The sequence below is a fragment of the Dermacentor albipictus genome, chromosome 10 (genome assembly GCF_038994185.2).
Source record: "Dermacentor albipictus isolate Rhodes 1998 colony chromosome 10, USDA_Dalb.pri_finalv2, whole genome shotgun sequence".
In the NCBI taxonomy this organism is placed as follows: domain Eukaryota; kingdom Metazoa; phylum Arthropoda; class Arachnida; order Ixodida; family Ixodidae; genus Dermacentor; species Dermacentor albipictus.
In genome coordinates this window covers 63,304,083-63,329,849 of record NC_091830.1, presented here as the reverse complement: position 1 = coordinate 63,329,849, position 25,767 = coordinate 63,304,083, and the positions used below count along the sequence as shown (strand labels likewise).

Sequence of the window (25,767 nt, the reverse complement as noted above, 5' to 3'; positions counted from 1 at the left end):
TGTTCTTTTTATTTCAAAAACGTCTTAGCACCTGTAGCGTTAATATGGCATCCCAGAGCCCCGTCCATTTATGAGGTGTCTGGGTTGTCATAAAACGCACAGCCTCCCGTATTGCCGCAAGTTCCACAACTGTAGGTGTCGGTTTGAGGACTAGTTCTATTCGCCGAGTAATTCCAAGCTGTGGGATGGCAAATGCTGCCATTGTGGCAGACGGTGTGACCGAGCCATCGGTATATGCTTGTACAGTCCCACTATATTATGTAATATATGGACAGTGTGAGCTGTTCCAAGCCAGTTGAAGAAACGTGGGATTTATTCGTAATTCCGGGTATTTTAAGCCTCCCCATTTCTCTGGGTAATGTCCATGGAAGTGTCTTCGGGGTGTTCTTGGCCAGAAACCTCGCATTACATCAAATTGCTTTGGTTTGGTTGTTGGAAGCGAAGGCAGTATACACTTGGAAACCGAAGAAAAGCCATAACAGTAACAGGGAAGAGGAATACAGCCATAATGAAACATAGAGCGCCATGTGGATACAATAGGTACGAGGTGCTCCAGGGTATGTGGAAAGGTGTAATTGTTCCACAACTTAAATTTCAGGGGTACAAATCAAGGGTGCAATCAGGACTCGCTGGCAACCAAAGGTCAGTGAGACGCTTCGCATTGGGCGCTCGCAAGAAAATTACAAATGAAGCTGTGCAGGGTGACATAGGCTGAATAAGTTTTCAAGTGAGGGAAGCTCACAGTAAATTGATTAGGAATAACTACTGAGGAAAATCGAAGAAAGTAAATGGGCTGGGAGAGCGTTCAGGTATTTGTACGGGAAAAACTTTGATCCACAGTGGTGTAAAAGAACTAGGAAGCTAACCAGCTAGTATGTGGCCTGTATGGTGAGCAACACGGCAACAAAGAACGTGAAGCGGAATGTCAGACAAGCTGAGATAATCTTATAGGTGGAGGTAATGGAAAAAGAAACCTGCCATGAGTAGCTACTTAGGAGGAAAAACGAGGAACTCAAAGGAATGCTCCTTCTATTGCTGACCGATATCAGATGCCTTACAAGTCGCATTTAGAAAGCGAGATATGAAAAGGAAGAAGGAGCATGTGCTTGTTGCTGTAAAGCTAGGAAAACGATGCAGCATGTTTTATTAGAATGTGAAGATATTTGCCCAGTGGTAGATTTAGGGACCACTGGTCTCCTTCAAGCCTGGGTTCAGCGAGAGCGGGGGGAAAGTAAACATTTGCGGAATACGGGCTAATAAAAGGTGATTAGAAGATTGGTTGAAGAAAGAAAAGGAAACAACAAACAACAGAGGCGTGCAAAACCGAAGTTAACAGTAGGGGTTCAAAAACTTTGGTTATCCGAATTGATCGTGTTTTTTCTTCGTCTTTCTTCTTTCTTTTTAACATCGGCAGGACCTTAGGTAATATAATCGGAGCTTGGTAGCGCAAGCCATCGCCCCGTTCCAAAAGGGACATTCATAGCATCCATCCATTCATCCGTACTGCGCATGCGCACTGCCAAGTGTCTAGCAACGCCACCAGATGGCGCTCGTCTACACGCATCTCGGCCGGCGGCGTCGCGGCAGCGTTTCAGTTTTTGCGTATGGCACGTGCTGTGCTTGTTTTCTGTGCGACAAAAGTGCAGCAGCAGCGCTGTCGAGGTCATACTGTAAACATTACAATCGTCCACAGCCTGAAGAGGTTGCGTTTGGAGCTGGCGTCTCAACAGCGTGCTGGTCACGCACGCAGAAGGTGCACAAAAACACACGCCGGCAAAATGGCTCCCAAACGTGCACCCATAATCGAGGAGAACTAGGCCCGAAAGAACCTCTTGTTTACGCACTGAAATGGGGTGCACACCGCGATAGTCATAGTCATAGTAATTGATTGATAGTCATAGTAATTGATATAATTACGTACAGCCCCATAATTCAAGTAAAGTTCAGCACTTCTGCCGCAATGCGATGTGCCACCCGAGGCAATGATAATGCTCAACCCTACCAGAGATTATGAACTGTGACGCATAACGCCAGAAGCAAACACTTCTCCCTGTGTATACTTTCTTACGCACGAAAGTCGAACGGAAAATACCACTCCCTGAACGCACCCGACCAATTTCTTTCTATGTTGCTTTTCACTGCCTCGTTTCTCTGTGGCACCTGGGTTTACCTTCGCAGACTTGGGTCGCTCTAACGCAAAACTATTCCAAACTTTTCTATTCCAATTCTGTAATCAGCCCACCGCGATTGGTCAAAACATTTTGGACCACACTCAATTCACCTGTCAGTCACGCGACGTCACGAAAACCGCGATAGCTCCCCATCTAATATGGTGTCTACACACTGATTATGCATAATTTGACTGAACAAAACAAAACTAGTTTTTTTGGAATTCGACGCCTTTTTGCCATTAGACCTCGGCTATTGGTCAAAAGTTTTCGGGCTGCACCTGCTTCACCTGCTTCTCATACGACGTAACAAAGCCATAAAAAATTACCGCGTCAATGTGACGCGCACGGGTTAAAGATGCATTAATATGCCGAACAAGACTGAATTTCCTTCTGAATAGCCGCTGGAGGCTGCCCCGTTCCGAAAGGAACAAAAGATGGCTGCCGCCGATCGCTCCGGCACTGGCTACTCGTCCCTGCCGGGGAGCATGGGTTTATTTGCGTGTAATAAACATTTTGCGTCGCTTTGCGACATTTTCGAGAACTTTCGGCACGTTTACGACCTCGTTCCGCCAACTCTTCTTTGCTGAGTATCCGGTTTAGCGTCATTCTTAAGCTTATACCGCCGCGATTGTCGACGAGCCACCGCCAGCTAAGTTAAAGAAAGCGACCAATCGCAGACGCCGGCACCGACCTCTTCATCCGGTTATCGATATTCAGTGCAGTGCCTCGGCCCCATCGAGTCCCTCTCCACTTGAGCGTGCTCCTCGCCTCTTGTAAGCCAAATAGATAAGACAAGCCGCTCAGTGCAGGCAATGTTATTCGTTTTTCAAGCAAACAAAGTTGACCTCCTATGAACGAAGGGAGCATTTGATTGGTTTCTTCAGACAACAGTGCGGGTGACCGCCCGATGCTCGCGTCGCTGGCAACGCAAATTTGACGTCAGGAGATAGGAATAACAACATATTGGAATGGTTTGACGTCATACGGCCCCTTCTAATAAATTATTTCTGGGGCCGAGAACACGAGGCAGTGAAGAACAACAGAGCAAGGAGTTCGTCGGTGCATTCAGAGGGGTGGCATGTGCTGTTCCACATTGCTGCGGCAGAAAGTGTTTCTGGGCGATGTCTGGATGAAAGTAACCGTAATGTATCAAGAGCAGCCGCCGAACACCTTGGGAAGCATTACAGAAATTGTGGATGTCAGCCAATCTTTGAGAACTGTACGACTGTGAGCAAAGATGACAGCCGAATGACACGGGAATTTCTTGAAGCCGCCGAGATTGCGCACATGGAACATGGGTGCGTTGGCGCGTTGCCTGTTTCTCTTAGTGCAAGAGAAATTGGTTTCTTCATGCCCTAATATGAAAGACATGTTGTGCCATCCTTTTACCTTGCTATTGCAATGTCGAGAGCAGCCAAATGATCATCTGACAAAGCCTGGTTGGTAATTGTGGAGAATGTTTTTTGTCAAATTCGCTGCTGTATTTTTTGCGTAGGTGTTGTTCTTCCCCATTGATTTTCTTCTTGCATTTTTGCGCTGACAAGGGAATAAAGCTATAGTTGCAAATGGCGTTCTATTGTGTGTGTTTCAGTTCTGTGAGTCCCACAAAAATGGTTGCGAAATCCATAATCTAGCAGTATGTACCAACACGCCCAGTGGTCGACCTCAGCAAGTTGCTTTCTTCTCACCCGTATCACCGAGTGACCGATCGTGGCAGGCAATGACGACCTGACGTCGTGCGAGGTTGTGCGTAAAGCCGAAAAAAAACGAAAAATATCACCCTAAAGAACATCATCTGCGGTCCAATATGAAACATCGTCTATCAAGCCGGAGAATGGTTGTCAGTAAAGATGTACTCCTAAGAACTGCTGTGCCTGAAGGTCATTCTTTCATCCTCCTCTTGCAAGAGGATTCTAAAGGGCAAGGGAACTAGGGGAAGACGAGAGACAATGAACTCTAATAAGGAGGATGGCTGAGTAGCTTAAGCAGGAATGAGGTTCGGTAGTGGGGATCAGAAAAAAATTAATATAGAAAGAACATGATCTGTACCTGCCGATTGAGCCAGTCCCTGGCACACACTCCCAAAACGAGCATGTAGCACGCAGGGCATTCGTATCAAAGGATGCCGTGGTCCATGTCTCCAGTAACGTAAAGCTACGTTCCTTGCACTTCTGCCTTATACTGTAGCGGAACGTTGTCAGTTTCACAATAGGTCCCTTGCTTTCGCACGGACACTGATGCTGCACGTACTGCACATCACTGGCAATGACGTCTCGTTCGGATCTGTGTCTTCCTCGTTTTCTTTGCCGGGGCGCGACCTTTGACAGCGACCTCCCCTCCGCCCACGTGGGTTGACGTGCGGGTTGTCTCGCGCCAGTCTACCCACGCAGTTGGGCAGGTTGACTAGGTGAAGACGAAAATAATAGGAATTGTTCGAATTTCGGCCGCGTATTTTTGCTTTCCTTTTCACTTCCATTTATCTAGTATCCGACCGGCTGCAAAAGCGGTGGTAGAGGAACGGTGGCTTCATGCGATTGAGGTCGGAAGAAGAAAAGAAATTTGATGAAAAATGAAACGAGGATTTATAAAATGCACTCCTTACGACGTGGAACTTCGTACACGCAGTTCTGTCGAGTTCATTTACTCTTGGAATAAAAGGCACCCGGGGTGCCCCAAGTGCGGTGAAAAGCGTTCGGCCAACGAGGCAATGTATTTTCATCGCTTTCTCCGAAGCTTCGTCTTTCCAAATTAATTGCTGAATGTTATTCGCAATGCTTCGCCGATGGCTTGAATATGTCGAGCTAAGACGCATATTGTTTCCGAAAAATATCAGAAGTAACAAATTACGTGTCAATTGCCACGCCATTATTGCATAATAATTGGTTTCCTTCATGCTTTGATGCGAATACAAGGCGAGTGAGAAATTACGTGCATCGAAATTTCAATAAGCCTCATGTCCATCGTTTTTCACTACAGTTTTGGCTCCGCAGGACCCATGCTTCCACAGATGTTCTTTTATTTTCATTGTTCTTTGCATATTCACGTATAGTGGTCTTTAATGTATGGTCGTAGAATCAATGCTCTTCTTCCTTTTACGTACTGTCTTTTTTATTTATTTTTTTCACGTGGACTGTATTCACCTTGAGAAACTGACATCCGAACGTGTGCTCTGCATGTAGCAACTAGTGATATATTTACGAGATCTTGTCCTTAAGCGCTTTATTATTTTTGTGTATCGCTAAGGCTTTGTTCGCCGCATAGTGTTTCTCTCTTAACAGCACGTCGGAGCTTAGGCGTAGCCAGCCACTCTACGAGGTTGCACCACCTCCTTGCTCAATTAAAATTAAAAAAAAAAAGTTTCAGGATGCAGTGGGTGGTCACACTGACCCCAATACAGTAAACATAGTGCAGATTATTCAGTTCTAAGCAAAGATCGCTAAGTGCTCGCTAGCGCCAATCCATTAGCGACTGGATTGCCCCACGCGACTTGGTCGGGCACCCATCCGTTGTATTTCGCGGCCACCTAATGAAAGGTGATCCATCCTTCTGGGTCATCGGAAGACCTGTCAAAATTTCTGGCCGTAAAATTTCAACTGGATGACTTCTCTTGTGGAGTAAAGCAGACAGGAGAGCTTCCGTCGTGACATTCTGCTGCGAAAATTCTTGATGCATCGCTATGGCCTGAAGAATAGTTTACTCTCGTCATATGGCGTTGCGCCACGGAATGGTCCTCCGAGTATCAGATGATTAAGCAGGGCAACTGGGATGTTTAGCTTCACCAAACCTCGCTTCACAAGCTCTTCGGTGATACAGAAGGTCGATCTAGAGCTATATTGAGGAGATCACGTGGTGTTGTGTTCACAGGGAGGTCCACCGGAGAGTCGTCCTAGACATGGTAACTTTTGAATGTCATTCGGATGTTGTAGCTCTCCACGAAACAAGTCACCCAGATCTTCGTTAATCCTGTCGGCTGTGCCAAAATATGCAATGAGCCCGCACACATCGAATAGCTCAAACAAGCGTCATGTTGCCATTTATAACTTCTTTATTCCTCTCCTCTATCTACCGACTCCATCCGATGTTCTTCGACTTCATCTCTTTCGCCTCGCTTCGTGTATGAAGCAGGAGCTGCGACTTTCATCACCCAGCAAACACTAACCGATAAACACTGTTTCCTTGCTTCGCAAAAGTTTGCCAGTTGCAGAAGCTACATACATCAATCTTCGCAAGCAGATCCTCGCGGGTAAATAAATTTAAAAGCACTTAGTTCGTTTCTTTCAAAACATTGTGCCATGTTTGCCATCTTCCTGAGCATTTTGGACAGTAATTCCTCCAATTAGATGAGCGGCGGTACGTGGATGATGTGCAGAAAGGTCCACAAAAGATTTCTTAAGCGGCACATTGAATTCTCTGCTTGCGTAATTTGTAAATGATAGCACTCCTTTGCATGATTCAAGTTTGAAACTCACGCGCTGCTAAATCATGTCTGTAAATCCCACCCGTTATACCTGTTTCCTCAGTATGGAATGTGCTCTATAATATTTTTACACGAATCATAATTCAGCACGTAGTTTAGCATCAATCGATGGGCCAATGGAAAACAGTACCGCTTTATTTGGCGGGTCTGTACATGTGCAATAGATCACACGTCAATTCTAATATTTATTTTCTATTGTGGCCGTGACCTCCCATGTAGAAAATTAACCCATTTAAACAATTTATTAAGCCAATCGTTTTCTTGCTTTCACTTCTATGCGGTCAAACATGCTGACATAACAAATCGATAAAGAACGAAGATCTGAGAGCATGACTGAAAGGTCTGCTGAGAAGATTGCCTTTGTCGTTGCAACCGAGAAAACGGGCGAGAATGCCGACACGATAACCGCTCCACAGCGGGCGTTTTACACTTTTCGCTACTTTTGATGGCATACAGCTTGCAACACGAAGTGCATGGAAACCGAAAACACACGTTGAAGCACTTCGCGCAGGTGGCACCTTCTACCAAACGACTTTCTTTACTCCTTTCGATTACGGCTATTTTCCGTGAAGCCACAGAGTCTCCTCGAATATTGGAACACTTTTATAAGCAGCATATTGCCTCTGTGACCATTCCGGAAGTCAAAGCTGGAGTGCTTCACGCTCGGGAACGACCTTTGCAAAAACTCATCGATAATCGTTCGTTTAATACTGAGCATTGTAACTATCCGCCGTTTCATCTGACATGCAAAAAAGTACTGATCAAAATAAAAAAAAAAATAAGTAGGTCGCCGGCGCAAACAACATTCCTAAATCATTCGCATTTTGCGCTTTTGGTGTCAGTACTAGAACGACAAACTCTCTGGTGCCAAACATACCTTTTCATGTGCGATTGTTTTCTTGCTGAGAATTATTGAGTGTGGATTCGCACCTAATATGTTCGGCGGATTTTAGGCGATACAGACCATGAGTCAAGAAAAATTTATGCAAGTAAATGCAGAAGCACTCAAGAAAGGCTTTCGTAGTGGGTTTCGATTCCTAAGATTCTAACATATACAAAGAGGAAGTACCGTTATCTTAAAAAACGGCCCTTAGCGTCCGGCCCCTATTCTCTTCCGTGTAGTCCCGTCTTTTGCGCTTTGCCATTTCCTAAAAGTGCTTCATCAACTGAACCAAGACAAATGTTTCTAAAGGTTACTAGGACGAGCCGTAAGATGTCAGTGCTAGATGTTCAGCAGGTATACCGTTACACCGAGTAGGGGAACCACTTGTGCCTAAAGAGTGCTCTAAACGAACGACAGGACAATAAGTGGCGTTTCAAAAATACTGCTCAAGTGGCCAAGCAATCGGAGAAGGCTTTCTCACCTGCCGAAGAAGAAATGCCGGCCCGACAACGATGAAAAGGAAAAAAAGAAAACCTTCTGCGTCACTCCAAGGCAAGCAAGCCATGTGGAAAACGATTTTTTGCGATAAATCGGCACTACGGGGATTCGGAGAAGTCCATATAGAGTAATAAAAAAGTGTACCCTTTGCAAGGGTTCTCATCATTGGCGGAGTTGAAATGGTGCCGAGAAACTTTAATCCGGCACGGCAGAGCTTCTTCGCTAAATGAAACCGCCGCCCCCGTAGCAACACGTGGCAGAGTGGACACGCAGCTTTGTCTTTCCAAATTACCTTGGCGGGTTTATCTCAGGCGCCGGCTGGCGCGATTCTCACGCGTAACTTGCTTTTTTTTTTTCATTTCGACGCGCCGGCTGCAAATCCCCTCGGACATCCAGCCAGTGTTCAGTTGGTTTGTTCTGTCTCTCTCTCTTTCTCTCTTTTCAAACTGCGTGCTCCTACTTTCTGTTGTGTGAGCTGGCAGGTGGAATCCATAGCTGCAGTGGCGAGCAATTGTCAGCGACGAACGCCGGCATATAAGGCTTACGATTCAGTGAAGCGTATTGTCAGGCATTGAAGCAGAAACGGTGTGTGCAAAAGCCCGAGGACTTTATATCTTCACTCCTCATTTCCAACCCAAGTGGTTAATACTCCAACGAACCGTTCTGCCTTCCCAAGTGCAGGATGTCAAACTGGGCATGGCATTGGTTAAGGGAGTAATGGCATGATATTATTACTTCTTTTCAACATCCTTTTCTCTGTGAGCGTGGTAAAGGAAGGTTACAACCCTCTAAACGAATGAAACAAATGGAGCCAAGTATAGGGGCGCCCCGATTAGTTTACTATTTATACACTTCTTTCTACGGACCAGCTGCCATTCTATTATTGATAGAAGGTGAATGCGCCATTCATGGCGTTCCGATGCGCGAGCTTTGTTCGTTTCTGCAATTGAAGTGGTTGCCGCACATGAGCGCAACCCCAAGAAACATAAGTTCTCTTTACTTTTGAATTATCATCGCCACACTTTGTTACTCTACAATTTGTTACTTGTGCTCGCAACTCTGCCCACATAATGCAAATATGGCCATGATATCCGAGGTCACGGACGCTCCAATCCATTGTTACTTGGATATCCCAGTAACAACTGGGCTGAAACGGACTCTGTTGCGGCGTCGCACCGAGGTCTTTCGTCGAAGCCGAAAGGGCCCTCGCTGCCGATTACCTAGATTTGATTGGTCTCAGGGATTTCAGCGACGAAACTATGGAAATAAATGCGCCGTGCGTGCAAATGTCCGGCTTGCTGTGGGAGCCTCGGCATATCTTCTTGAAGAACAATGGCCTTTCAAGCTAGCCGGAGGGTGAACAATGGGAAAGGTTTGTGCGCAGCGGGTCTCCCCAAAAGAGGCAAGCACTTGTGCGCGACGTTGCTCCACTCATACAGGGGAGGTAATTAACAGTTTTCGAGTATCACAGGCAACTCCGTGCTGCGTTTCGTGTGGCCGTACATCACGTTGCATTTCACAATATAAATGCAATAACGTCTGTTGTCGTTTCAGACGCTAAATACGCCTATTGTGCCCTGATACGACGAGGCTAAAAATGGTGAAGTTACAGTTTCAGCGTCTCTTCTAATTAAATGAGAGCTCCGCTTGAGAGTTGGGTTGCAACTTTCTCTTTTCTGTGCCAATCCGTGGGAAAGGTCGTCTGGTTCCTACGACTCGCGCTTGTTCGTGTTCGTAGTGCGTAGCCTTCGAGCTAGGGCAGGGGCTGGGAAAAACTGCAAGGCACCCGCTTCCTGTGAGAGTCTCGGACCCCGGTGAAACGTTCAGAACGTGAAAAGTGAATGGGAACCAATCGGACCAAGTTGCGGTTCTCCCAACATGTTTTTTGAAGTATAGAGCTGGTTTATTTTTAGCCAAGTAATTTGTAATAGTGTGAATGCATGACCGGGAAACGTAGTGAACCAGTAGTACAGGAAGTTACTTGTCTGCACAGTGTTGGAAATCAAACTGGTGGCACTATGCGCATGTCCAATGCTTCAAAGCTGGAACAAGCGCTGCTTCCAGTTGCTCCTAAATTTCACACCAGTAAATAAACCGAAAACTCACGGCGTTAAACGAGAAAACAGCATATTCTCCTTACACAGCAAAACCAAAGCATGCTATCGAAATGACATGTCGCCTTCCGGCATACCATTTGTCACGATATACGTCATAACTTCCGCGTTGTAGTCATCGTTCACTGCCTACAATGCCTGTGGAGATAAGTAGACTAGCGAGAATATTCCCGTTGTTCAAGGCATTAGTAGCACTAAGTGTTGGACTGAAAACTACACTAATATACCTAATTAAGCTTCAGCGTACTTTACTGTAGTCTATTAAAGCGCGAACCTAAACCCTTTGGCATTTGAAATGCCCGCATGAAATTTAAACTAAGTAAAAATAAAGCAGTTGTCAACTCGCCTGAATTACAGAGGTCGTGCCGAGTGAAGCATGTCCGACAAACCATTATAGCATGGGTCACCTTATACAGATGCTCAAATTTGTTACCCCTGTCACTCTCCAATACACGTCATCCGCTTTTTTTGAGAAACGATGAAATGATACATTGCTGCACCTCAGCCGCGATGACGCGCATAATGGCACACAGCAAAAGTCTTTCGATATGCTTTGTTTTTGCCTTTCTCATGTTTGTGCGGGGCGGCATCGCGACGGTTTGAAAACTACGTGCCAACTTTTCAGCGCGGGCCGTCATCGGAGAACCTGTTTCGCTTCGAGCCTGAACCTGGATCACCCGGATCTCGGCGCGGCCGCTTGGTGGCGAGCTACAATGTGCATTCCGAAGTAAGCGAGATGACAAATACGGCCATGTTTTTTTTTCTTCTGCTTGCAAGGGTTGTACTGAACAAGTTTTCATCAACAACCAATTCCACTGACCCAAATCACGTAAACCAGCCGAGCGATTTCTCCGCTATATCAGCGCGAAGAAATTACAACCTAGCTGCACCAAAAGGCTTAACAAAGTCCCTTTATTTCCGTAGTATCCGGCACAAGTATGGGCTTCCGTGATTCTGCCATCGAGTCCCTTTCTCATGTAACAATAACCCAGTAGCGAACTGCTGTGTAATAGAATGCACCATGGGCTAGTCGAGAAGACTGCGCAATACTCACCAACCAACATTGCCTTTTTGGTTGCTTAATTTTCCTTTTTTTTCTCTTTATCACCCATTCTTTCCATTTACCTGTATCCCTTCATCACTTTCTTTCTCTATCCCTCATTCACCCTCTCTCCCTCACTCTCTCGATTTTTCTTCACTCTCACTCTATTCTTGTTCCCCATTTCTCACTCGCTCTCTAACTCTACTCCCTCCATCTCTCTATCCGGCCCTCGCGCTTTCTATCTCAGCCTAACTCTCTCCCTGCCTGCCACGTTCTTTCTAACCGGCGCTCTCAATCTGTTTCGCTCTCTCTCTCTCTCTCTCTATGATGTTCTCACTACCCCCTACTCTCTCTCTCTCTCTCTACCTCGCATCCTCCCTTCCGCCGCTTTCCAGGAACCAGCTGTCGTTCTCGCCCTTGGCAGCAATCTTGTCTGCTTACCGTGCGTTTCCTCTAAACGAAGACGAAAACCAGCGACAGAAACGCGCAGTCGCCAAACACGGAGTACACAGTACGACTGCTGGGCCAACAGCACATAAATAGGAGAAGCACCGGCTCGGGTCGCACTCTTAGCCATGCTTCCTGTGAGCAATGCCGCCACCGTTCTTCACGCTTTGCGTGAGGCTCGCATCCTGGCAACACCAATCCTTGTTTACCTAAACCAAGAAAGGCGGCGCAGGCCTCACACCTCGTTTGACTAGGAGCGTCGTGGTGCGTGTTGCAGTCGTAAACAACAACACCGATGCGAAAGCAGTTAAGTGATGCTGGAAGCTGCGGGAGAGAAGAGGAGACAGAGAGGTTTAGAGGAAGCCTGGCCTCGTCGGCACCTCCGTTCTGTATTAAAATACATGTAACGCGCAGAAGTCCTCTAAGACAACCGCTGGGCAGATTGAAATGAAGTTTCATGCTTGTGAGAGAAAAGGCTGAGCTTACCTGATGGTAGGAACCAATGTTTTGATTGAGGGCCTGAAATCTTATTGCTGAAATTATCGCCCATCGGCACCATGATAACAAAAGTGAAACACGAAGTTTACAAATTCAAATCTCCGCACGAAAAAGAGATATCGCTAATTTGTAAACTACATCTGTTAAAGCACCTGAAGTGCACAGATTTGATGTGTGACTTGTGTGAAATCTTTACAATGTTTCAAAGCGTTCGCAAAAGTCTTAGTCACAAGTTTATGGTATGCTATACAATGGTGTGCAATGCACTAACTTTTTTTTTCACTTTAGATGTACCATTAGGTGCAACCTACAGAATCGTCATATTGTTTTGGTTGGAGCGTTATATAATTGTAAACTTGAAACTTCAGTAATGTCTCCTACCTCGGGTCGCTACATTTAAATATTTATATGCAACAAACCGCAGTAAATTTGGTGGCGTGCATTCCAAGAACAGTTCCCGGTTCCAATGTAGTTATATATGAGCTTCTGGGGTAAATCATCCTTCCAATCAAGTTTCCTCAGGTCTGCTATCCTGTAACGAGGCCGCGGGTGTTGAAAAAAAGTGAAGCCACGCATGGCAAAATTCAGTAGAACGGCAACGGACACGTGCAGACGCCGGGAAACAGTCATTATGAATTACGGCATCGTAGGATACGTACTGCTGAATGCTTGTCTGAATAAACAAGTAGCCAACTCGATGGCAGCGAGCTCACCAAACTTGCAAGCCCAGACACTGCACTAAACTGACTTTAGCGCATTCTACTCTGCCATGGTGGGAAAATGTTCAACATAAAAAAAGGAAAATAAACCGCGACGATCGCCGCCTCCTCCGGACATGCTGTCATCATTGGCACGATAGTCTTACATTAAAAAGGAGGAGGATCTGGGAAGTCATCGCGTCGGCTTTTGTTATTTACACGGAGCTTAAGGAAAAATGGAAGGGATCAGAACAGAGACAACACCGTTCACTGTGCGTTGAAAGACTGTCGCCGAGACCAGTCGTTCTTAAGAAGCGCTGCAAGGTTTTCGGGTTTTCTCTGAGAATAAAAAATCGCAGCCAGAGCCCCTATGTTATCTGTGAATGCCTGCCGTCCAGTCTATTAAACAATATAAAGGCCTGATGTGTCATTCCTGCTGCGCTAGGTTCTACAACTGAAATTACTAATTCAAACACTCGAAACTTAAGTATTTATCGATATGGCGTGATGAGTCTTCAGTTGTATATCTCTGAGAACCTTTTACTAATTATTATGTATGCTAATTATGTTTTTACTTAAGTACCATTTCATTGTACTATCTTTTAGCTTTTTTGCACAAATCTGTTCTCCGCTACCAGAAGCCAAGGTGAACAGCTGCTAATTTTCCACGATGTGCAACTGGGCTTTCTTATTACCGTAAAAAGCGGAATGTACGTCGATCGCCCTAACTTCAATTCTAAAATAAATGAAAATTTAAGGACGTTATAAACAGGTAAAAATTGGCCATCAATAAGACGGGGGTCGACCTTTTAATTGCCGCGGTTTTTTCAAAAAACAAAATGTTCGATATCCACTCCAGTGTTTACGGCATGTGGTTCCAGTATCACGCAAAGAGTCATCATGAAAAATAAAATAAAAGAAAACCCGGGGCCACTGCTTTTTCGACACTGTCACAAAGAATAGACAGATCTGTCCGTCATGCCTATGGCGAGACTGCGAGCGTTTCAGCAGATCAACGGGCTTTTACATTTCCCTTCTTTTCCTCTCCAAGCATACTTAATGAACAATATGTCATCCTTATAACAAGGTCGCTATCGATAAACTTCTTTTTCGTTCTCGTAAAGACCGGCTCCCATCGCGCACAAAAAACGTATTTTTTTGTATTATTATTCTGACACTAGAACACCGTGCGACGCTATAGTTTACCTTCTTTCTTTTTCATTCTCGACTTTGCCGGGATGGTCACGTCCCACGCTCATGGCAGCGCCATCCCACGTGCATTCTAGAAGTCCAAGCTATTCGGCGCAGTTCATTCTGATGCAAGGACAGCTCCGGCGATCTCAGAACTCCTGACCGTGCCGCCTTCGGCCCGTCCTCGTCTCACCAAAATTTACGGGGACAGGGGTGGCCCACTCGCGAACTCATTTGCTCACCCCGCTCTGCTGGAATCAGCGCCTCCGCGCGGGCGGCACGCGCCAACTCGACAATGCGAGCGAAGGATAAAAACAAAAAGAGAAAAAAAGAAGACACTCGCAATTTCTCCGTCGCAGGAGGAAACCGAAATGAACCTTAAAGGTAGCTGTGCTGGAAAGTGAAATAAAAAAGCTTGCGTCATGCAATTCACTATGCAGGTAAGTCACGGCTTCAAGCGAACGGGGAGGAAGCGCGAGGTGGGACTGCCGCCGACTTTCCGCAGAAGGCCTTCCGGGAGTGCGACGGGACCGGAGCAGGACTTCCAATTTCGATCGCGCGCGCTTTGCCATCTTTTTCTCCGAAGACTTGTTTTCTGAGCTCTGCCGTACGCTTCTTGCTTCCTTCGATTTTTTTTTATTCATCTCCGTGATCTGGGGACCCTTAATTCCCGTTTCTTTTCTCGATCTCCCACCTGTCCAATGCCGGCTATTTCCGGGCAGTCAGCCTGTTTCTTCCTCATAGTTTGTTCGTATGAATGGAAATAAAGAAAAGTGAAATAAATGAAAAGATAAAGGTTTTCTCGAAATAGAAAATGCTTCTCACTTCTGCAGTTTTTCTTGTGCTGCCCGCGGCATGCTTAGTCTGCTCTTTCCTCCAGCCACAGAAACTTTCCGTCGCTGGCCAAAGAGTAATGGTTTCCGCGACAAGAAATTTACTTCTATTTACTTTCGCCTGTCCCTTTAGCCACCACGGTTTTGTTGTTTTCCTCTCACTTTTCTTCCCGTTAAGCGTGAACACGTGCGATTCTCGCTTCCTCGCGACGCCCTTTTCCTCTCCGCTGGAAATAATTACGTCACGTGGCTGTTAACAGCTCGCCTCGTTGAACTGCCTTCCTTCTTTCCTCTTGCCGCAGATCCCGGCTGTGCGACGTGCGACGAGAGCGTATACACTGCTTCTTCCTCACCGCGTGTCCACTGTCAGCGTCGCGGGAAACAAGGGGAACAATCAAGTGCCAGGTACAGACGCACTGGCAGCGTCAGTGCTCCCTGCAGCATTGTAAAGCAACGGGAAGAACAAAACTAGTGTTGTCGATTCGGCTCCCCTTGCTGTTATCATTTTTTCTTGTATTTTTTCATTCTCTCGTGAATCGTTGGATTACTCTTTAATGAAGTTTGCTGCTGTTTTACATCTGCAGCCTTCTTCAGCAATTTCCTTTTCATCCATCCTGCCTCCATCTAAAGCCTAAGAGCTTACGCAGTAAATCTGTGTCCTCCCTAGAAAAAGCCAGGGATCCTACTGCAAAGCCGCATGTTCGTTTTAATGCGATTGCAAATATACATACACTCCAGCTTTATTTCAGCCGTCGCCGAGGACGCCGCCGTAGCCGTGATGTTCCGTATTAAATCCAAGGGCGAGAACATCGTCGCCGCTCGCTGTATGCTGTATGAGCGAGTGGAAGCTTGCGACGGTGCGCCGACCATGGTGGCTCAATCTTGCGAGCGCAAGGGAGGAAACATGGGAGGAAGCGCGCCGTCTTCCGTCGCGCTCAAGCCACCGGGTGGAACGTAGGGAGAGGGCGGAGCGTCCTACTCCGGCGGTGGCTGCTCACGGCGCGGCCGCGCGTCCCCTATGTTTGAAAGCGATTTACGATAAATTGGATATAGTGCTTCGAGTGCTGTTATCTTTTGCTGCGCTGTGTTTCCGCCGCTTAGTTTCCGTTGAAGCGAAAGGTAGCACGAAGGTCAATTCGCTCGCTGCTGCTCCCGCGCTTTCTCACTCCAGCGTTTTGAAGGTCCAGCGTGTGCGCGGTCATTCAATGATGTGTGTTAATGCTTTCTTGTTCGCGCACGACACCATGCTTGTTAATTTAGTTGGTAAGCGAATCTTTACAAGTTGATATGGCCTATAAAACTATATCCTTAGCTCATATATAGCTGTCTGCTAAGATGCAATCGCTTTCATTTCTTCGCTTTTCAGGCGAAACTGACTTTTTTATGTATGTATGTATGTATGTATGTATGTATGTATGTATGTATGTATGTATGTATGTATGTATGTATGTATGTATGTATGTATGTATGTATGTATGTATGTATGTATGTATGTATGTATGTATGTATGTATGTATGTATGTATGTATGTATGTATGTATGTATGTATGTATGTATGTATGTTTATGTGTGCTTGTGTGTGTGTGCGTGCGTGTGCGTGTGTGTGTGTGTTGTGTGTGTGTGTGTTTGTGTGTGTGTCCATATACAAACTGCACAACTTTATTATCCGCTCATCCAATCTTCTAATGTTCGTTTAGGTTTTAAAATATTTTGCATTTATTTTAGTACATCCAACAGCGCGAGACGCTTTGACATTAACGTAAATGATTGGACATGTGCAAGACAAATCAGGGGTCAAATACGCTGCTAAATGTCTAACTCCAGAAGATTCTGCACCTGCATCCCAATGGTATAGTAAATATTACACGGCTGCGAATTTTTGCTTTCAAAAAACATATTCATATCGGTTTTAATTTTTTTACGTTGATGCCCATTTGCCATATGTTTTGCACCACTTAACTTTTAACTTAACTAATTAACTGTCCGGAATAGTACACAATCATTTGTGAAGAAGTGCATAGAAGTATGTATGTTTTTAGAAATTTCATCAAGATAAAAAATAACACCTCTTAACCTGATATCTTACGAATCATAAATCTTCCGTGTTTAAGGTGCAAGTCATTTTTATCTGCTAAATTACAATAGCCAATATAACGCCAAGACCACTTATACCATTTTAACACTTCCCCACTGTCATCAAGAGCTTTCCTGAAATTGAGACACATGGAATAGATAGTGTCACGTTTATCTAAGACGCTAGCATGTTTGTTAGTTAATTAGATTAGCTGTGTGGCATAGGAAAATGCACTGCAAGAACCAGGCTATCAGTTCTTCAGCAATGAGTACTCATTTTAGTGTTCTTTATGTGAGAAAAAAAATGACATGTTCCAGTAGTCATCATATCTTTGCTGGTTAAGCAGCGCACTGACACTGACAGAGTGAAGACATAGCGAGTGTCGTTTTTTCTTGTGTGGCTTCACTGTGTCCGTGCCAGCGCACTGCTTCACCAGCAAGGTCTGATTAATTATCACCAACTAGCCCAACTTTCCACATTGCTCAACTTCATGTTCCAATAGATTGATATGCTTGACAATATTTTTATTTGGTGTCATGAAAGTGAATTATTGCTGCGCTTTGTCAATAAATATTTAGTGACGCAAGCAATATGATAGAAAAAACTTCATGTGTTAAAATAGACTCCTAGGGGTGCATGCATTGATAAGGTAGAAATTTACATGTAACGAGAAAAGGTTATCAGAGGAGCATGCGTGTTGAGGCGCTACGCCCTCAGGACAGGAGACCTATTGTTTCATTTTTTTCCCACATATTACTCGAGGAGGAAGGCCGAGGGGAGCGAGGTCCTCGTCTATCTAGTTTAGCTGTAGTTCGAAGATACTTTTCCTCCTTTCTTCAAGGAACTCGTGCACATATGGTCGACCGCAGGCGTTCCGCAGTTTAGTCTTCTAAGTTCAGTGAATCTCTTTTGACGTCAGAATGTATTGGAGTATGCTAGATCGGCTGCTTTGCCTGCAAGTTCTCTAATTTCATCATGTCACTTGTAGTGGCGTGAACTGAAGGTCGAGCACCGTGTTTCTATACTGCAAGTCCCATATTCAAACCCCGTCGATGAAATTTTTAGCCTTAGTGTGGCACCAGAGATCCGCAATAAATTGTTGGGAGCCAGCGAAGGTGCACTAGTGCATGTTGGCCAAGTTAGGAAGGCCCCCTTCGCTTCAGTAAGGCACTCCCTCTCCACAACCTCAATTACTCTCCCTTCGGCAGTATCTCGCCACTACCTTCACGTCTATTGTAATTACCGTTTTGATGTTTATGCACAATAATATTTTCATTTTCTTTTAACGTTTAATGATTTACGAGCAATGGATTTATCGCGTCGCAGCTTGCGAACACATAGGTAAACATTTATTTATTTTTTTTTTCAATTAGCGCATACAACAGCAGTGTACAATAAAACAGGGCATTGTTCAAATATATATTGTGAATAAAGGATTTCTGTCACCTAACCTAATTTTCTGCTGCTCTCGACTGTGCTTCCTTTTCCTCGGCACCTGCATATAAACACTAATGCCCGACCGGTTATCTGCCCTACCTATTTTACATAGCCTGCCTAGCTCCATTTATGTTCCTCTTAATATCAGCCAGAGTATCGGCTACCCGGTTTGCTGTATGATCCACACCGCTCTCTTCCTGTTTGTTGATGTTCAAACAACAACCATCGAACAACCGTCCTGTAACGTCCGGAAGTTTCAGAGAATTCGTCAATAAAAAAAATCACCAAGATTGCCTGCCTCAAGCGTCGCGTCTACGTATAACCATTTCATTGTGCGTAATCTAAAATACACCAGGCTTTCTTACGGAATTGCAGTCTGCACAATTCTGTGCATATTTTTTTTATTCGGCTTCCCGGTTGGTAGCGCAACGCATTATGTAAAAGCTGCCTATGGCATTTTTTTTTCTCGAATAGCAGGCATCAGAGCCCTTTAAAGAAGCAGGTCCCCTCCGGTATATTAGGAGGTGGCATAGATTACGATCATTGCACGTGCTGAACCAAGCCTCATTGATAGCGTCCAAGTAGGCGAATATCGGGAAAAACCAGATGGAAACGAAAATGGGAAGTCAATTCACCGACCGGCGTGTTTCACAGGCGCAGTAATGCACGAGTAGCAAACGGCTTTATCTAACGTTGCTCCGCATATTCACTAAGGATTATGCAATCTAACTATGGGCATGAGTGTTCGTCCTGCTTTTTATCGTTTCAAAAGTATAAATTGGACATTTCCGACGCCAGCACGTTGGCTGAATAGAGGTTTGCATGCGTGGGCATATTTTCTCCGCGCCCTAATAGCATCATCGCAAACTGTATTATTAAGAAAAGCAGTAGCTAACGCCACCTTTTTACGGTGAGCGCAAACGCTTGTCATTTCTGCTACCTTGTTTTTTTGAAATTATGATATGATAATTACCCTAAACCTACGATCCCTTGTGTTTACTCCAATCTTATGCATTAACAGTTAGCGCACTGCATTGTAGATTATATGAGAACTCAAGGAAAATGGACATTTAGCATTGAACATGTTATAGCTCCGTAAAAAGGAGTTTCGTTGACTTAACCGCACCGATGTGTCACTGACTTTAGCGTTGCAGTACTGAGCACGGGATCACAGGTTCTATTTACGACCGCGACAATGACATTCCAATTCAGCGAAATAAAGCACCGGCTACTATATATAATATAATACGAATTATATATATATATATATATATATATATATATATATATATATATATATATATATATATATATATATATATATATATATATATATATAATTCGTAATATTCAAGTCACTACATACTACTTGTGATGGCGGTTCCGTGTACTGCTAGCTCGCATGTTACAGAAGTCCAGGTGCCAAAAATTAATCCAGATCCTCCCCCCTCATGGAGTTCATCACAATCATATCGTGATTTCGGCACGTAAATCACCGGTATGCAATTGTTTTTACCCTTGAAACGCATTTGAATGACGCAGGGCAAGAAAATAATTGAAAACACTTTGTCGATTTCTTTGATCTGCCGTGAGCAACCATCTTCACCAAGAGGCACAGCGCAGCGCTGCTAAGCCTACCACTTCCGTCACTCTGCTGTCATCGTGCTGCAGTGCTGGCTCATCATTAAAGAAGAAACAGTCTGGCAATAAATTCTAAATGTATGACGTACGCATTTTTGTCGCAAGGAAAATTGCGTTAGAAATTTGTTCATCCACTGAAGCAACAACTGAGGCGAAGTGAGCAAGCGGACAGAATCGTTGGCATTAGATTAAAGCGCAAAATATGTTGTGCGATCATGTTCGTGGCAACTGAAAACACTGTAAAATTTTTTAAACGAACGTTTTTTTGCCTGCAACCCTCCCGCCCCCCTATGTAATTGTTGGTGTAAGCGAAAAGGTTATAAGAGCGCCGAATGCAAGCATCACTTGCATATATACGTAAAGCATACCGATGTAATGTCGCCTTACAGGTATTTCTAACGTCACACTTCATCTCCGTCACGTGACATTGCTGCGTAGACAGCGTACACTGTCCATTCTCATCTTGAAATTAATTCCACATAATTGCACCGGCCTGATTTCGAGTCTGCACCTTGACATATCTTATGAACGATGAAACGCATAAAAATAAACATAGGCAGCCAATAAAGTTGTGATCTTTGTGGTGGATGATCAAAAACATTGCGTTATATAAGAACTTGCATAGGGTGCAAGCAAACAAAATTGTACTTACCGCCGTTACATAGAAGCCTTTTAAGCACCTGCTTTTAAGTACCTTCATAGATTCCAACACTTGCGTTGGATGAGCGTACTTGCACGAAGTTTCTGTAAGAACACCACGCAGCCCTGCGGTCGGAATAATGCTTTTCCCACTGCGTTACTATACAAATACTACACCTAGTTGGGAAATATACCTGCTTCAGTGCGCGAAATAGTTAAGGCGAATCAGTTCTATTATTTTCCTTTCCTGCAATATTTTAATACAAATAACCTACACCTTCAAAACAGCATGGCCTTTAATGATGTGCAGCCAACTCCGCATGCAATGTCTCGTTAAGTCGTAACTTTTGGCAACTACGAATAGGTTCCCAACAACTAACACACTTCGCGAGGACTCTACGAAAGACCTGTCCACTTCAAATGTTTGGACTCGCGGATGTGCTCATGCAGTGGCCGGTATCAAAATCACGACTGCTAGCTCGCCACCATATATTTTTTTTGTTATTTTAAAGAATAATAGCCTTCATAGACTCTTTCACCAGTTTTCAAGGTCACCAGAAGTTGGCGTAGCACCCAGTACAAAGGCGCCGGTGGGAAGCACGGATGCTATCATGCGACCCAGTATTTTTCGGCACGCTCACCGCCGAAAGCCAATGAGCCTATACTACGTGGAGCGACCCACAGATGGCCAAGCCATGAAGTATTTTTTCAGTGGCCGTCGCCAGGCGCCGGATCTCAGAAATGTTGACGCCGGCCGTCGATATGGCCTGGCGAGATAATAGCGCCGGGCGGATGTGTGCTGTCGGAAGCCGGTGAAGGTTCGTGCGTCGTGGGGGGGGGGGGGGGGGGGAGGCGTTTTGGAAGAACGGCCCCCCTCCTCTTCTTTCGCCACCCTCTCGCTTTTTCGAGGTTGTGGATGAACAGGATGGCACAGCTGCCTTTCACGGCGACAATCGCGCGGGCGGAGACCACATCCACGCGACAAACCGGCCTTACAGGCAAAGCCACATTTACTAGTCGTTGAGGTGTGCCCGGTTAACAGTTCTCTTCCCTACAGAATTACGCAAGGAAGCAACAAACGCTACTTTAGTATCCTCACTGCAACTTTTACTAGCCTTCAAGCGCACGATTTTTTTTTATTAAAACGAAAATGTTTCTTGAAGCGTTTGGCTATGCCGTTACAATGTGAATTGCTGTGAATGTCTTGTTTTTGTGAAATTTTATTTTATTCTTTTTATTGCTCGTGGTCTCTAGGCACACTGGAGCTCCATGGAGCAGGCTTACTTTCTTTCACCCCCTGCAGAGAGGTTTCGCAGACCTCCTGGATGACTATTCTGTGCATCACGTCAATCTTCAGCTGGAAAAAAATTGTCACACTGGTGTTTCCCTCAATGAATTCGACGGTAAAAATCCAGCCACTTGGCATACTGTACATAACGAACATTAGATCCTGGAGCCGGTTAACTACAAAAATAAACCGAGCAATGAAGGGCAAGGGTCATTTCAATAGGACCTCCCCTCTAAGCACCACTGAATTGCTGAAAGTATCGCAGAGGAAATTCAGCCTCTGAGATTGAAAACCTCCCTTTGCAAATCATTTCCTTCTGCTCAGCGGGCACCTACCGAAACGAAGTGTGGCAGTGAACTGAACCTTGCGAACACAGGCCATCGATATGAACCGGTTGGCTGTGGGAGAGCATAAAAGCATGTTGTTGCTGACGATGTGTCGGAAAGTATCTCTGATAACGCGCTGGCTCGAGTAATTGTTCAGTGCTTCTTCAGCGCTTGTTCAAGAGCGTGGCAGGAATGCAAAGCAAAACACCGAAAGCAATTGTTGATGAGATTGTTAAAGAGCTCGTCCATGGGCTGTCCAGCTCGCACGTATCGGGCCTTCCAGTGAAGCCTCGAAGGCCAGCCTGTCCCGCTCCACATACGCTCCCGGTTCTCTCGCATTGCCTCTCTCGTGTTTCATAGTTCACGCAAGCATTCTCTGTATGCCAAGTAATTGACATACGACCACGCCATCAGCCTGCTCAACTTAGTTTACAGAGTAGGGTTCACATTGGTAAAACGGACGTCAATCACTTCTTTTTGGCAGCACCAGTAATCCGCGTCACTTTTGAAATCAAGCGTATCCACAGCTCTATTCCCAATTTATGAACGCGAAAGCCTGAAAGAAGCCGAAAGCTCGTCTTCATGCTTAAATCGCTCACCGCAAGCGCCTCCGGTTGAAGATTATGCTTGGACACTGACACTCACTCGCTCTCGCACTCACCTGCGCTCAAACTCATTGCGCTCACTCGCACTCGCACTCACTCGTACTCACCACCACTCACACTCACCGGCACTCACTCACACTAGCGCTCACCTCCACTCACACTCACTTGAATTTACTCGCACTCTCACACTTACCTTCGCTCACACTCACTTGCACTCACTTGCGCTCGCACTCTCCTCCACTCACACGCACTCGCACTTGGAAATGAGTGCGAGTGAGTGTGAGTGAGTGCGCGGAACTGTGCGGTTGAATAAGCTACAGTTTCCCGGAAGCCGCAACTGTGTGACCGGTCTATATATTGGCCTCGAGCTCCACCACTGGAAAAGCTGGCGCCACCGTCGGCGTGACGTACTAGGAGGGATCACGTGGACATAGCGGCCGCGTCGGCTGCTTCGGGCGCGCCGAAGCGAGCTGAAAACGAGCTTAAATTCCTTCGTACGCGGCGGTTTTCATTTAGTGGCGAAATTTTCCCGCTTCGAGTGTCTCCTTTACAACGCTTGAAAGCACTACAATAGGTAATGGCGGCCTTTGAAGGCGCGCGATATGGTAGGCTACTGCTCGGTGCCGCAGGGCCGGACGCACGTAACGGAGGTCGGTGTCAGCCTTATTCGCACGTAGCCGCAGGACAAGAAGCTGTGTGAAGCTTGGCTCGCAAAACATAAAACCGGCAAACAGTCGTCGGCTACAACTCGGGTATGCAGCAAGCACAGACGCGAGCAAGATTTCTGCTATGGCGCCTGGTCTGCGATGTTCTGAAAACGCGCACTGAGACGCTCGCCCGAGTCCGCTGCCCGACTAATGTCATGACGGTTTAGTCTATGAACTTGTCGATACTATAGATACTGGCAAGTTCAGTGGAGGGGAAAGGCAGTGGTAAGAAGCACATTTAAAGAAAGCATGGCATATGGTCATGTTTGTGTTATGAATTAATGCACTCGGTTACAAAAAAGGAGCAGCGGGAAATTGCACGCTGAGAACGCCGATAAACATACAGTGCGACGCAACTCGAGAAATAGTATTGAAAGGTCAAAGAATTTAGAAAAAAAAAGATTGAATCGTCGCGATGGCACATCACAGTCCCGTAGGCGTCGAAGTCTGTACAATGAAATTATTTTAGAACAGCTCTGATAGCGCCCACGCAACAATGGTTGCTTGTATGTCAAATGCTCATATTCTTCGGCCTTAAGCTCATGGCACGGTGCGAAAACGCACGCGTGGAGTAAGCGAAACAGTGCGCGAACAAGCATGCAGACGCGCAGTCGGTCGCTGCGAATCTGCGCGATCGCTGCATTGAGGCTTCATTCTATTACGCTCCATTTAGTTGTACAAACACTGTAAGAACATATTTCACATAGTTTGCTCTCAGTGTTTATCTACCTTTCACGCAAGAAGCCAGTTCGGGAGACTCCATCGGGGCGACCGCGCGCCGTGGCGTTCACTGTACGTATTCGGTAAAGAGATAGCGGCTGTAAACGATTGTGTGCTTTCAGTTTGCCCAAGATTATTATTTAGACAGTAAGAAACTTCTATCGTTTCGAAAGTACTTACAGAAATGTCCAGGAGAAATGCGCGTGGTGTTTTTAGTGAGCGCTGACAGCAAAACCTATGAGGAGCGCGCCACGTGATCCCTCATACTACGCCAGCGAGGCGCTTCCGATAGAGGGCGACTCCGTAACTCCTCGCCGCCAATAGCTTGGCGCATCGACGCGCTGTCACTAGGCACGGCGATGTCGGTCAGTTCTGTTGTGCGCTCAGATGGTCGAACCTTCGACTTCGATTTCTCAGTCCGTAGCTGCACCCTGTTCCTTTGGACATCCACGCAAGTACGCAAACGGGGGCCGAGGCGTCATCGGAGTTACATCGCAATGATTTCGCATTCATCCACGTAGGCATGATTAACTGCCCATGAATTTTTATCGGTAGTCCTGAGGGCAAGTCCGATTATTGCGTACTTCTGAAATACCGAAACCTATTTTTTCAATGAGGGTGTTGGTTGTATCCGTGCTCAACTCGCACTTTTTTTCACTCACAAAATCTACTAGTCCCTATAACATGTACTAACTACGGCAAACATGACCTCGAAGAGACCCCTACATTTAATAAAGTGTCAGCGATTAAAGGTGTAACTTAAAGTACATTCGAAATCCCAACCAAGCAACAATTATTTCTTTAGCCTGGAGCTTTCGTAGTAGCATAGTATTTTCGTTCAGCTACCTTTCGCTTGTTGGCTGCTTCTATGAAACAGTTGCAATGAAAGTTGAAACTGCGCTTACAACTTGTGAGCATATCAGGTTTGCTGACCATGTCAATTGATTCTCTGACCTGTTATGCCAAAAACGCATAGGGGGGCCGAGGTCTCCGTCCGGCCTTCAGGCATTAGCCGCCGCTTCTTGCTTTGCAACAAACATAAATAAAACATTATTTCATTTCACTTTAGTACAGAAAAAAGGAACAACCGTGTGCATAAATAATGTAGCGTTAGGCATAAACGCTAGTCCACTGAACCGGACAGGCCGCTTCAAGGCGCTCCTCAGCAGGAAATCTGATGGAGATGCGTTTCAGAAGCGACCTTCGAATTCGAGCAAACGCTAACAGCACTTCTTTGCGAAATATATGTTCGACATTATCAAAGAAAGCCGATAAAGCAGCACACATTTTAGGGCATGGGGCTGCTCGAAGTTTCATTCCATATGGCGCGATAATTTGAGAACGTACTGCATTTGAAAGTTATAGATGCGCACATCGGCACATGCCAATTCTCACCTTTCGTAAACGAGAAAAGTGGCCACAGCAAGGTCAGTCGACTCTCCTGTTATCGGCAGAGGGAAGAGTGTAACTGGAACCCA

The 25,767-nt window shown here is 45.6% G+C and overlaps 1 protein-coding gene across 3 annotated transcripts in view; it reads left to right on the top strand.

Annotated features, from left to right (window-relative positions):
* The window catches only part of LOC135904197 (synaptotagmin-10-like), a 368,678-nt gene that overhangs the window by 105,211 nt on the left and 237,700 nt on the right, over window positions 1-25,767 (top strand). The window contains exon 2 of one of the 3 annotated variants that reach the window (XM_065434835.2): window positions 10,769-10,870. The exons of the other annotated variants lie outside the window; for them this stretch is intronic. The gene's annotated coding sequence lies outside the window, so the exon portion shown is untranslated. The remainder of the gene's footprint in view (window positions 1-10,768; window positions 10,871-25,767) is intronic. 3 annotated transcript variants of the gene reach the window in all.